The following is a 12070-nucleotide window of genomic DNA, read 5'->3' as shown; positions in this document are numbered from 1 at the left end:
GAGGATGAGATGGTTGGATGGCATCACCTATTCAATGGACATGTACTTGGGCAAATTCTGGGAGATGGTGAGGGACAGGGAGACCTGGTATGCTGCAATCCAATTCAGTTCAGTTTAGTTCAGTAGCTCAGTCATGTCCGATTCTGTGATCCCATGGACTGCAGTATGCCAGGCTTCCATGTCCATCACCATCTCCTGTAGCTTACTCAGACTCATGTCCATAGAGTTGGTGATACCATGCAACCATCTCATCCTCTGTGATCCCCTTCTCCTCTGGCCTTCAACTTTTCCCAGCATCAGGGTCTTTTCAAATGAGCCAGTTCTTTGCATCAGGTGGCCAAAGTATTGGAGTTTCAGCTTTAGCATCCATGGGGCAAAGAGTCAGACACCACTTGGTGACTGAACAACAATATTTGGGGCATTCTGATTCATGGGAATTCCTGTATCCCAGATGAATATAAAAATAAACATTGATTACAATGAAAATCTCCTATTATATGAAATAATGATTTCAGTTGATTAAAACTCAGCATTTCTAAGCCTAAGCTTAATGACATACAATGTTTTAAATTCCAGGATCTAGCATGAAAATTTTTTATTTCAAAGTTCTGTTCTTTTCTCTGTTATTTACTTGATCTGTGGTCTTAAGAAATTTACTTTTCTTCTGAAATGTATTTTTAAAAATAAATTATAAGGAATAATAGTGCTCACCTCATAAGACTGCTAAATATAGCTTAGCTTTTAGATTAGGATTTGTTAAATTCTAAGAGTGAATCATCTAAATGTCATCAAATCATTTAATCATAATGAAATTTCAGGGAAGAATTGCAGCTATTCATAATTAAACATATAGAAATATCTCTAAATGGGATATTACATAAAAAGCTGTTCATTGCTTCCTGAACTCCAAGTATCATATGATATCAGACTGTTTTCATTACATTTTAAATAATAAATTGTTATATAAAGCACTTCAGGCAAAGTATAATAAGGCCACTAAAAGAGTCTATATTTCTATGATTTAACCACTTTTATTTTCTGCTTCCTCATAAAATAATAAAGAAATTTTTCCAAAACATCAGTGACCTTGACAATTAGTTCAGTTATGGTGATTCTCATGAAAATAATTGACTACTTTCATAGCGTGGTGAAAGTAAATGCAATTTGCTTAACGTGGGATTGCATAAAGAGTAAAGCAGTGAACAAAATGAGTATCAGTTACTGTTTTAAGAAACATCATGAGGAGGAGGAGGGACATTAATGGTCATTCATCAAAGAGGAACTTCCAAAACATCCTGTCTGAAAGCATAAGGTGAAGAATATATATATATATATATATTCTCCAATTTTTGCAACTAATCAGAAATTGACTATCTTTGGCTATGTAGCAAATTAGGTCACACTTAGTAGCTTAAAACTCTGGTTGGGGTCTCGTGAGATAAAAATAAAGTTGTTGACCAGGCTGAATTCTCACCTGGTGGGTGAAACAGGAGTTATACTTCAAGTTTCCTCAGATTTGGGGCAGAATCCATTTCCTTGATGCTATAGAATTCATTTGCTTCATTTGATTCTTTAAAACCAGCAATGCAGGGAGGAGAGAGAGAAAGAGGAGAACAGAAGGAAGGGCAGGAGGAGGAGGAAGTAAAGGAAGGGACGGGGAGGAAGAGAGACAAAGGGAGAGAATGTTCTACTTCAAGTTCTTGCCTGATGGGATCACGAACACCGAGGATAATCTCTTTCTGATTAGCTTAAATTTATTAAAATAAGGATGATCGTTTATCAAAATAAAATGATTGCTGTCCTTCACTCACTCAGTTGTGTCTCACTGTTTGTGACCCAAGGACTGCAGCACGCCAGGCTTCCCTGTCCTTCACTATCTCCCTGAGTCTGCTCATACTCAAACCATCTCATCCTCTGTCTTTCCCTTCTCCTCCTGCTCTCAATGATTATGGACCTTAATTACATCAGCAAAATCCCTTCACTTTTGCTGTAGGAAGTAGCACAGTCTTGGGAATGATTTTCGTGATAGTCTACTTGTTAGAAGGATGTTACAGGTCCTGCCTGTAATCAAGGAGTGGGGACTGGAAAAAGCAAGGATGCCAATGGGTAGGAATCACGAGGGCTGTGCTAGAATTCTGCTGACCATGAGGTGACTTCTTATATACTGTCTGTGTTTACTAAGAGCTGTTGCTTATGGAGACAATCAGTGAAGTTAATTAAAAATGCTGACAACACAAACCTACTGAGAGAGAAGATTGTGAGAAACAAACGCAGAAATATTCTTGGCTTCAGGAAGATTGGAGGGAAAATGGTTACTTTTTATGGGTAAAAATTGTCAAAGTCGATCAATTATCACTGATTAATAAAAAATTTCTACAAAAGACCTTGAGGCTATGATTCTAGGGTGGGTAATTTTTGATCTTTGGTATTCCACTATCCTTTACTATAGACAAAAAAGGAAAACTCCTGGGGTGATCCCACTTTTTCTTCCTCTATTCTGCCAAAATGTAACTGTTAAAAAAGAATAGTATTAACAATAATATTCTGTACCTCAGAGAAGATATACAATAGGTTTATGACTTAGTCACAGTGATCTGCTTGCAAAACAAACTGTGATTAGATCCATCAAGATAAAAATAATAGAAAAACAAGATATGGGAAAAAGATGAAAGAATTTAGTATCAGATATATTTATTAAATTATCAGATATATTTAATATTAACATTTGAAAATAGAAAAATGGGTGATTTCCCTTACTAGAAAAAAGAAGCCTGTTTTCATAATATTTAAAATGACAGAAATAGAGGCAGGAAATATTGTCTGAGGTGTTGGATATTTGAAGAGTATTAGATAACTGTATTTTATTTGCTTTTCCAACTCAAGAGGCCATAATCATTAAAAGTAAATGGAAGATTTAGGGGGTTATTCTTGACATAAGAAATTTGTCTAAAAATTAGTTCTGTGTGAAAAGTGGATTGGCAATATGTCTGGCTCCTGTGTCACTGAAGGTTTTAAATCAGTTCAGATCACCAATTTGTGGATGAAATTGTTGCTTCAGGAGAGAGGTAGAATTCATTGTCTTGTCTACCCTTTTCTTACTTTAATACTCTGGGGTTCTACAGGCAAATAGTGTCACTGAAATATAAAACCTTGGGAAGAATAATGATGCTGAATATTATAAAGTATTTAGCCTCCAATTAATTTTTTTCTCTTCCTATATCCAGTTTCTATAATACAGGGTGAAGTCAAATAGTATTAGTTATTTTTTTGAAAAATTAATTTATTTTAATTGGAAGCTAATTGCTTTACAATATTGTGGTGGTTTTTGCCATACATTGACATGAATCAGCCACAGGTGTACGTGTCCCACCATTTGAACCCCTCTCCCACCTCCCTCCCCTCCCCGTCCCATCCCTTTGGGTTGTCCTAGAGCACCAGTTTTGGGTGCCCTGCTTCATGCATTGAATTTGCACTGGTCATCTATTTTACATATGGTAATATACACTTTTAATGCTATTCTGTCATATCGTCCCACCCTCGCCTTCTCCCACAGAGTCCAAATATCTGTTCCTTACATCTCTGTCTGTTTTGCTATCTCCCATATAGGGTCTTCATTACCATCTTTTAAATTCCATATATATGCGTTAATATACTGTACTGGTATTGCTCTTTCTGGCTTACTTCACTCTGTATAATGGTGGCTCAGAGGTTAAAGCGTCTGCCTCCAGTGCAGGAGACCTGGGTTCGATCCCTGGGTTGAGAAGATTCCCCTGGAGAAGGAAATGGCAACCCACTCCAGTTTTCTTGCCTGGAGAATCCCATGGATGGAGGAGCCTGGTGGGCTATAGTCTACCGGGTCGAAAAGAGCTGGACACAACTGAGCGACTTCCCTTTCACCCACCTCATTAGAACTGACTCAAATGAGTTTTCTAGTGTTAGCTTTAAAAAACCTCATCACATTATGGAGAGATATGTGAAAGTGTTAGTTGCTCAGTCGTGTCCAACTCTTTGCAGCCCTATGAACTGTAGCCAGCCCGTCCCCTCTGTCCATAGGATTCTCCAGGCAAGAATACTGGAGTAGGTTGCCATTCCCTCCTCCAGGGGATCTTCCCAACCCAGGGATCAAACCTGGGTCTCCTGCATTGCAGGTAGATTTTTTACCGTTTGAGCCACCAGTGGAGAGATACAGCACTGATAAATTTGAGATTCAAAGTAGGGGCAAATAAAATGTGACAAATTCTGTGTCTGTGTGTATGCTTTGTGGAAAGTCAAAAATTCACCTTTAAAGAACCAGTCTCTATTTTAGATTCTGAATTATAAATGCTCATTCATCAAACATTCATGAAATATGTTGTGTTGGACTTGAATTTAATGGTATAAGAAAAAGTTCTAGACCCCAAAGAGTTCACACTCTGGTGTATGGGAGAGATAACAAGATCACACGTGCCATTTTCCCTCAAAAATGAGTTGCTGTTCAGTTGCTAAGTGATGTCTGACTCTTAGTGACCCCATGGACTGCAGCACGCCAGACTTGCCTGTCCTTCACTATTTCCTGGAGCTTACTCAGACTCACGTGCATTGAGTCAATGATGCCATCCAACCATCTCATCCTCTGTCGTCCCCTTCTCCTCCTGCCCTCCATCTTTCCTAGTGTCAGAGTCTTTCCCAGTGAGTCAGCTTGTGGCATCAGGTGGCCAAAGTATTGGAATTTCAGCTTCAGCAACAATCCTTCCAATGAATAATCAGGGTATATAAAAAATAACCAGAGTATATAAAAATAGAACTTTTTAAATAGCACCTACTGAAAGACAAAGTGTCCTATGTGATTTACTGATATTAACTCAAAACTTCTCAGTAACTTTGAGGTAGGTACTGTCATTTCACATCCTTATTTTGTAGATGAGGGAACTGAGGCTAGGAAAGTCCAGTGAGTTGTCCGAGGCTCTAGAGCTAGTAAGTGGCAGAGCCAGAATTTGGAGTCAAAATCCCTGTTTTTAAAGTGCCACACCAAGAGTACTTTCTTGCATAGGTGTACAGAAGCCAGCCTGTACCAGCTCATGAGGGCTAACAATGTGTACCTCTTCCCAGCTCCACATCAGTGACAATGTGTTGGTAGTTTGAAATCGATCAAGATGGAAACATTTAATTTTTTTCCAAGGAGTCATTTCACCAGCACCCTACTGGCAGCCACTTATAGGGTCAAGAACTAATTCCTAGAATATCCTTGGAATTTTGAAGGTCTGAGAACACACGCCTTTCCAATTTATATCCTCCTAATCTTTGGCACTGTGTCCAGGGCCAGCTACATAATCTTCAGGGTCCAGTGCAAACTGCAAATGTATTTAAAAAAGCAGGGACAAGATTTTTTGCCTATCTTCTGTGGTATCTTTTGACATGTGATAGTGCTTCTTGTTTGCTATTTAAAGTCATGTGCTTTTGGGGTAAGAGGACAACTGTTGAGTGAGTCTAGACCCTCACAAATGCTGGAGCCCAATGCTTCCCATGCCTGTGCCCAAGGTCTCATGGTGGGAGGGGGCAGAAGGTGGTAGCACTTACTGGACTACTGGACGGTGAAGGGGCAGCGGGAAACTGTGGATTTATTCTGGGGAGGTAGGGAGGTGGTGAGAAGTGGGACTGCCTACAACACCCCAAGTCTTCAGCACATGTTGCATTGTCCCAGTGGACTTCACTGGCATGTGTGTGTGCTGAGTCACTTCAGTCATGTCTCACTGTTAGTGACCCCATGGACTGTAGCCTGCCAGGCTCCTCTGTCCATGGGATTCTCCAGGCAAGAATACTGGAGTGAGTTACCATGCCCTCCTCCAGGGGATCTTCCCAACTCAGGTATTAAACCTGTGTCTCTTATGTCTCCTGCATAGGGCAGGCAGGTTCTTTACTGCTAGTGCCACCCGGGAAGCCCAGACTTCACTTGCAAAAGACAAATTTAATTAATTGTACAAGTACACTGCTTGTACACTTGTACAACTGACCTGACTGTGTCTCATAAAGAGTGTGTATTCAGTGCATGTTGGATAAATTGAATTGATTTGATTCATGACTCTCTAGCTAAGAATCCAATTAAACTTATGCAAGTAAATATCATCATGCCAAATACCTAAAGAGAAGGCAGGGGAGCATTAGCTATGTCGGTGGAATTATGGAATTTTAAAGGATCACACTTTTGTTGGAGACTTTTCTGAGGGGTAGGGATGGGCAATAATGATGGAAGTCTAAATCTCAAGATGACCTTGAGTTTATGGCTTAATTTTACATGGTAATGGTTAAAGTTACACTTTTATACAGACTTAGATCCAGAATTTAAAGCACTTGTAAACAGACATATTAATTCTCTCTTAAACCTGTCTTTACCTATCCCTTTTTCAGTAGAAGAGGAAGAAGCAATTCTGACCTCAAGGGACTAAATGTAAAGCAGTATGACCGGAGGAATGAGCAATAATGGTACTTTGTTCGTGAAGAGGTACTTGGAACTCACAGAAACATAGTTAAAATTATCCATTTGCATTTGGTTTATACAAACATATGAAGGTCAAAGTGAAATGCAAGAAAAGCTCTATTAATATAAAAGAAGCAAGGTATGGACTTGACAATTTACAAAATGCAGACATTGGCATTTTGATGTTTTTAATGAGTTCAATTTATTAAATTCTTCCTTTTCTTGAAGTAAAAATGGCATCTGGAATTTGGAGTTCAATGACTGTTTTATCTCTATCATTATATAGTTGCATGTTTCTGGCCAAGTCACTTATTTTTTAAAAACTCAAACTACTGGGTGTAAGATAGGCTCAAGGGAGTATTATACAACATGGGAAATTCAGTCAACACTTTGTAATAACTGTAAATAGAATCTAATCTTTAAATTTGTATGAAAATTCCTTTCCCAGTGGCTCAGTGGATAAAAAGTCTGTCTACAATGCAGGAGACACAGGAGACAGTTTCAATTCCTGGGCTGGGAAGATCCCTTGGAGAGGAAATGGTAACCTACTCCAATATTTTTGCCTGGAAAATCACGTGGGCAGAGGAGCCTGATAGGTAACAGTCCAAAGGGTCACAAAGAGTCAGACACAACTGAGCATGAGCACCGAAAAAATATAGGGAACAATAAGTAAAATACTTCTCAATTTCTCTGGCTTGTTAGAAATCCTCAGTCTTACTGTATTATTTTATGTAAAGTGTGGAAAATGATAATAATTTTACTAGTCTTGCCAATAAGTATAAACATATGCACACATATGCAATAAATAGGTATGCCTACATGCACACATACACACACAGATGATTTCAAAGCCACTGAATTTAATTAGAGGACACAACACTTATTTTAGTCTTTGCAAGGTGATGAGTCACATGAGAGACAAATTTCCAATAAAGCTGGGATTATGAAAAATAAAATGTTATTCTAGTCTTATTATCAACTAGATAAAACCCTAGGGAAGAGCAAATTAAAAAGAGATATTTTAAATTAGAAGTGTCTAGCAAAATGAGCTTTTCTGAAGCAAATTTTTATGTCACAGAGTGGGTTGATTCAGTGTTTCCCACCACACTTGAGGGCACATCTAAAGGTCAGAGGCTGTGGGTAACTCTCAGTCTTGCAGCCCATCCCCCTGGCTACCCACTTGCATCTTACATTGACACTTTCACCTCCTAAGCACCTTGAGCTGCAACAGCCTTGGAGATTTCCATGGGGGGTATAGATACAGCTCAGATACAACTGTATATACACAGCTCAGCACTGACTCAGCAGTATTGAGCCTGCCTGACAGAGAATGATGTTGGGACTCTGGAAACAAGGAAGTCAAGGGGGGTACCCTTTCTCTGATTTGTGCCTTCCACAATTGTTGCAGGAGTAGGGAGTGCAGATGGAGGGGAGAGTCAGATTTTCACACTGCAAAGTATTTTAGAAAAATAGGAAGAATGTCATGGAGGGTGCAATTTTCAATGATTCTGTCTTCAAATAAAGTCATGTCAGGTCTTCTGGATACTCAGAAGTATAGGCAGGAGTTATTAACCAATATAGAGGCTAAGGAATGATAGGTAAAGCTTGTGGTGTTAGATGCTGTGGGCAGTTTATCTATGTATGTATGTATTTATGTATGTATCTCTCATCTATCCATCCAATGGGCCCAGTTCTCAGTGAATTCATAATGTTATATAGAAGTAACATAATAAGATTAAAAATAGAAATGAAGCAATTGTTTTTGTAGCCATGTGTTATGAAAGTTATAAAATATGGAAGGTTATTAGTGTTGTGAGAATCAGGAAAGAGTTCTGAGAAGATGGGGCACTTGACATGAGGCTTGAGTAGGAACTGGCCGGTCAGATACGGGAGTGGGACAACAAGTCTTTGCATACATTTATTACCACCACCTCAGCAGTGGCTGCAGGACTGGAAAAGGTCAGTGTTCATTCCAATCCCAAAGAAAGGCAATGCCAAGAATGCAAAAACTACTGCACAATTGCACTCAACTCACACACTAGTAATGATCAAAATTCTCTAAAGCAGGCTTCAACAGTACATGAACTATGAACTTCCAGATATTCAAGCTGGATTTAGAAAAAAAGGCAGAGGAACCAGAGATTGAATTGCCAGATTCTGTTGGATTATCAAAAAAGCAAGACATCTCCAAAAAAACATCTATTTCTGCTTTATTGACTATGCCAAATCCATTGACTGTGTGGATCACCACAAACTGCGGAAAATTCTGAAAGAGATGGGAATACCAGACCACCTGACCTGCCTCTTGAGAAATCTGTGTGCAGGTCAGGAAGAACCAGTTAGAATTGGACATGGAACAATAGATTGATTCCAAATAGGGAAAGGAATACATCAAGGCTGTATATTGTCACCCTGCTTATTTAACTTATATGCAGAGTACATCATGAGAAACGCTGGACTGGATGAAGCACAAGCTGGAATCAAAATTGCCGGGAGAAATATCAATAACCTCAGATATGCAGATAACACCACCCTTATGGCAGAAAGCGAAGAAGAACTAAAGAGTCTCTGGATGAAAGTGAAAGTGGAGAGTGAAAAAGGTGGCTTAAAACTCAACATTCAGAAAACTAAGATCATGGCATCTGGTCCTATCACTTCATGGCAAATAGGTGAGGAAACAGTGGAAACAGTGGCAGACTTTATCTTTTTGGGCTCCAATATCACTGCAGATGGTGATTGCAGGCATGAAATTAAAAGATGCTTACTCCTTGGAAGAAAAGTTATGACCAACCTAGACAACATATTCAAAAGCAGAGACATTAATTTGCCAGCAAAGGTCCGTCTAGTCAAGGCTATGGTTTTTCCAACAGTCATGTCTCGATGTGAGAGTTGGACTCTAAAGAAAGCTGAGCACTGAAGAATTGATGCTTTTGAAGTGTGGTGTTGGAGAAGACTCTTGAGAGTCCCTTGGACTGTAAGGTCAAACCAGTCCATCCTAAAGGAGATCAGTCCTGAATATTCATTGGAAGGACTGATACTGAAGCTGAAACTTCAATACTTTGTCCACCTGATGTGAAGAAGTGACTCATTGGAAAAGTCCCTGATTCTGGGAAAGATTGAAGGTGGGAGGAGAAGGGGATGACAGAGGATGAGATGGTTGGATGGCATCAGCAACTCAATGGACATGAGTTTGAGTAAGCTCCAGGAGTTGGTGATGGACAGGGATGCCTGGTGTGCTGTGGTCCTTGAAGTTCCAAAGAATCAGACATGACTGAGTGACTGAACTGAACTAAACTGATTACCACCAGTGGAGGTGTGTAATCACTAAGCAGACTTAGAGAGGAACTCTCAGACTTTCCTTCTTCTCTTCAGATTATTTAGAGCACAGCCCATACCTCTTCCATAGCAGTAGAGGGCCTGGCCAGGAGGAGCATATGACAGTGAGCTCATTAGCAGAAGACTATGAAAACAGCTCTGACACTCAATTGCTGTGTGATTTCAAGATAGTGTCTTAATCATTCTGAGCCTCAGCTTCTTTCTCCAAACACTTTTTGTCAAGTACCCACTGTATTTATTTTAAGAGGATGTGAAAATGTTTTGAGATAATGTGTATAAAGATATTTTATAACATGCAATAGAGATAAACTGATTAGAAGGAATCTTCTCAGTATTTAATGAGAGTGTAGGCTAGAAGATTTGGGGGATTGGAAGGTAGAAAAAATATACCCTAAGGAGGAAATCTATGAAGTGAAGTGAAGTGAAAGCTATTCAGTTGTGCCTGACTCTTTGTGACCCGTTGGACTGTAGCCTGCCAGGCTCCTCTGTCCATGGCAAGAATGCTGGAGTGGGTAGTCATTCCATTCTCCAGGGGTTCTTCCCAACCCAGGAATCAAACCCAGGTTTCCCAGACTGCATGCAGATTCTTTATGGTCTGAACCACCAGGAAAGTCCATATATAGTCATAATTATGGGAATCTTTAGAACATATTTCATGTGGATATTTAAAACCCATTGTTTAATAAGCCTTTGATCTTGACTAAAATGTCTTACTGAAAGATGATACTTAATTCAAGTTATCAAAATAGACATAGTCTTAGAAATAAAATATTTTTCTACTATGGACTGATCTTTATACTCCTGTGGAGTTTCAAAAATATTGATATCTAATTTTTGCATAAACATATTCCTAAGACATATGCTTTAAAAATGTAACATAAAGTTATTCTTCAATTTCTGAACTTGAAAATATGCATGATTCCATGCCCATTATGTTGACACAATGTCGACACTGTATTTTGGGTAATAAATTACTATACAAAATGGCTCAGTCAGAATGCAAAAAGGTCAATAGGAGGTAATTTATATTCTGAAGGGTTTTCTTCCTCATCATAAAAGTGTTTTTAATTAGAGCATACATATGTGTATACCATAGAATGACTTCTTTTATGTTACAAAGCTGTTACATTAAACTCAGACTAAATCAGGATTTCAGTACAAATAAATACAGGTATTTTAAAGCTATTATTAAACAAGAATTTAAAACTATGGAAGTAGAAAAATGAGATTTCAAAAATTTAATTTTTATTGGAGTATAGTTGATTTACAATGTTGTGCTAGTTTCTGCTATACAGCAAAGTGAATCAGTTATATACATATCTATATCCACTCCTATTTTAGATTCTGTTCCTATATAGGTCATTAGAGAATATTGGATAGAGTTCCCTGTGCTATACAGTAGATTTATATTCGTTATCTATTTTATATATAGTAGTGTGAGTATGTCATTCCTAACCTCCCAGTTTGTCCCCCTCTGTCCTCCCTTCACCCCCCACCCCTTGGTAACCATGCTTGATTTCTACTTCTGTGACTCTATTTCTGTTTTATAAATAGGTTCATTTGTACTATTATTTTTAGATTCCATAGAAATCTAAAAAAAAAGCATATCATATATTTGTCTTTCTCTGTCTGATTTACTTCATTCAGTATGAGAATTTCTGGGTCCACCTCATTACTGCAAAAAAAAAAAAAAGCAAAATTATTTAAAACTAAAATTTATGTTTAGATTCTGACAAGGGCATACCTAAATAACATGTATTAAAATAATAATCACAAAATAAATATATATATACCCAAGAGAAAAAAAAAACAGGAAAGTGAGATAAAGAGATTAGCATTTATTGAGTAAATTTCCTAACCGGAACACTAAATATGTATGAAACATAAGGAAAACAATTATGTAAAAATAGGTAGGCCTCATTTTAGAAAGAAGATATTTGTATTCAAACAATTTAAGCATATAATCAAATATCTTGTAGACTATATGTGGCTCCAGTGTTTGAATACATGTTTGACTTGATTCATCCATTTTTATGGAAGAATATTGAGTCCAAATTATGTATCAGGGACTGTACTCAGAGCTGATTATTCCAGGATGCACAGAATGGAGGTTGTCTTTACTGTTTTAAGCCAGTATCCAGAGATCTGAATGGAGAGGTATTAGAAATAATGCAACAAAGATAAAAGAGCTTTTCAATGATCCAGGGATACTGTGACCAGAGTGTGTGTTGGTTGTGGCACTGAAAAGTAACGTGTCTGTACCAGAGAATTTGTCAAGTA

Source organism: Oryx dammah, unplaced genomic scaffold, assembly GCF_014754425.2.
Source record: "Oryx dammah isolate SB20612 unplaced genomic scaffold, SCBI_Odam_1.1 HiC_scaffold_2, whole genome shotgun sequence".
NCBI lineage: Eukaryota > Metazoa > Chordata > Mammalia > Artiodactyla > Bovidae > Oryx > Oryx dammah.
This window is presented reverse-complemented; position numbering follows the sequence as displayed.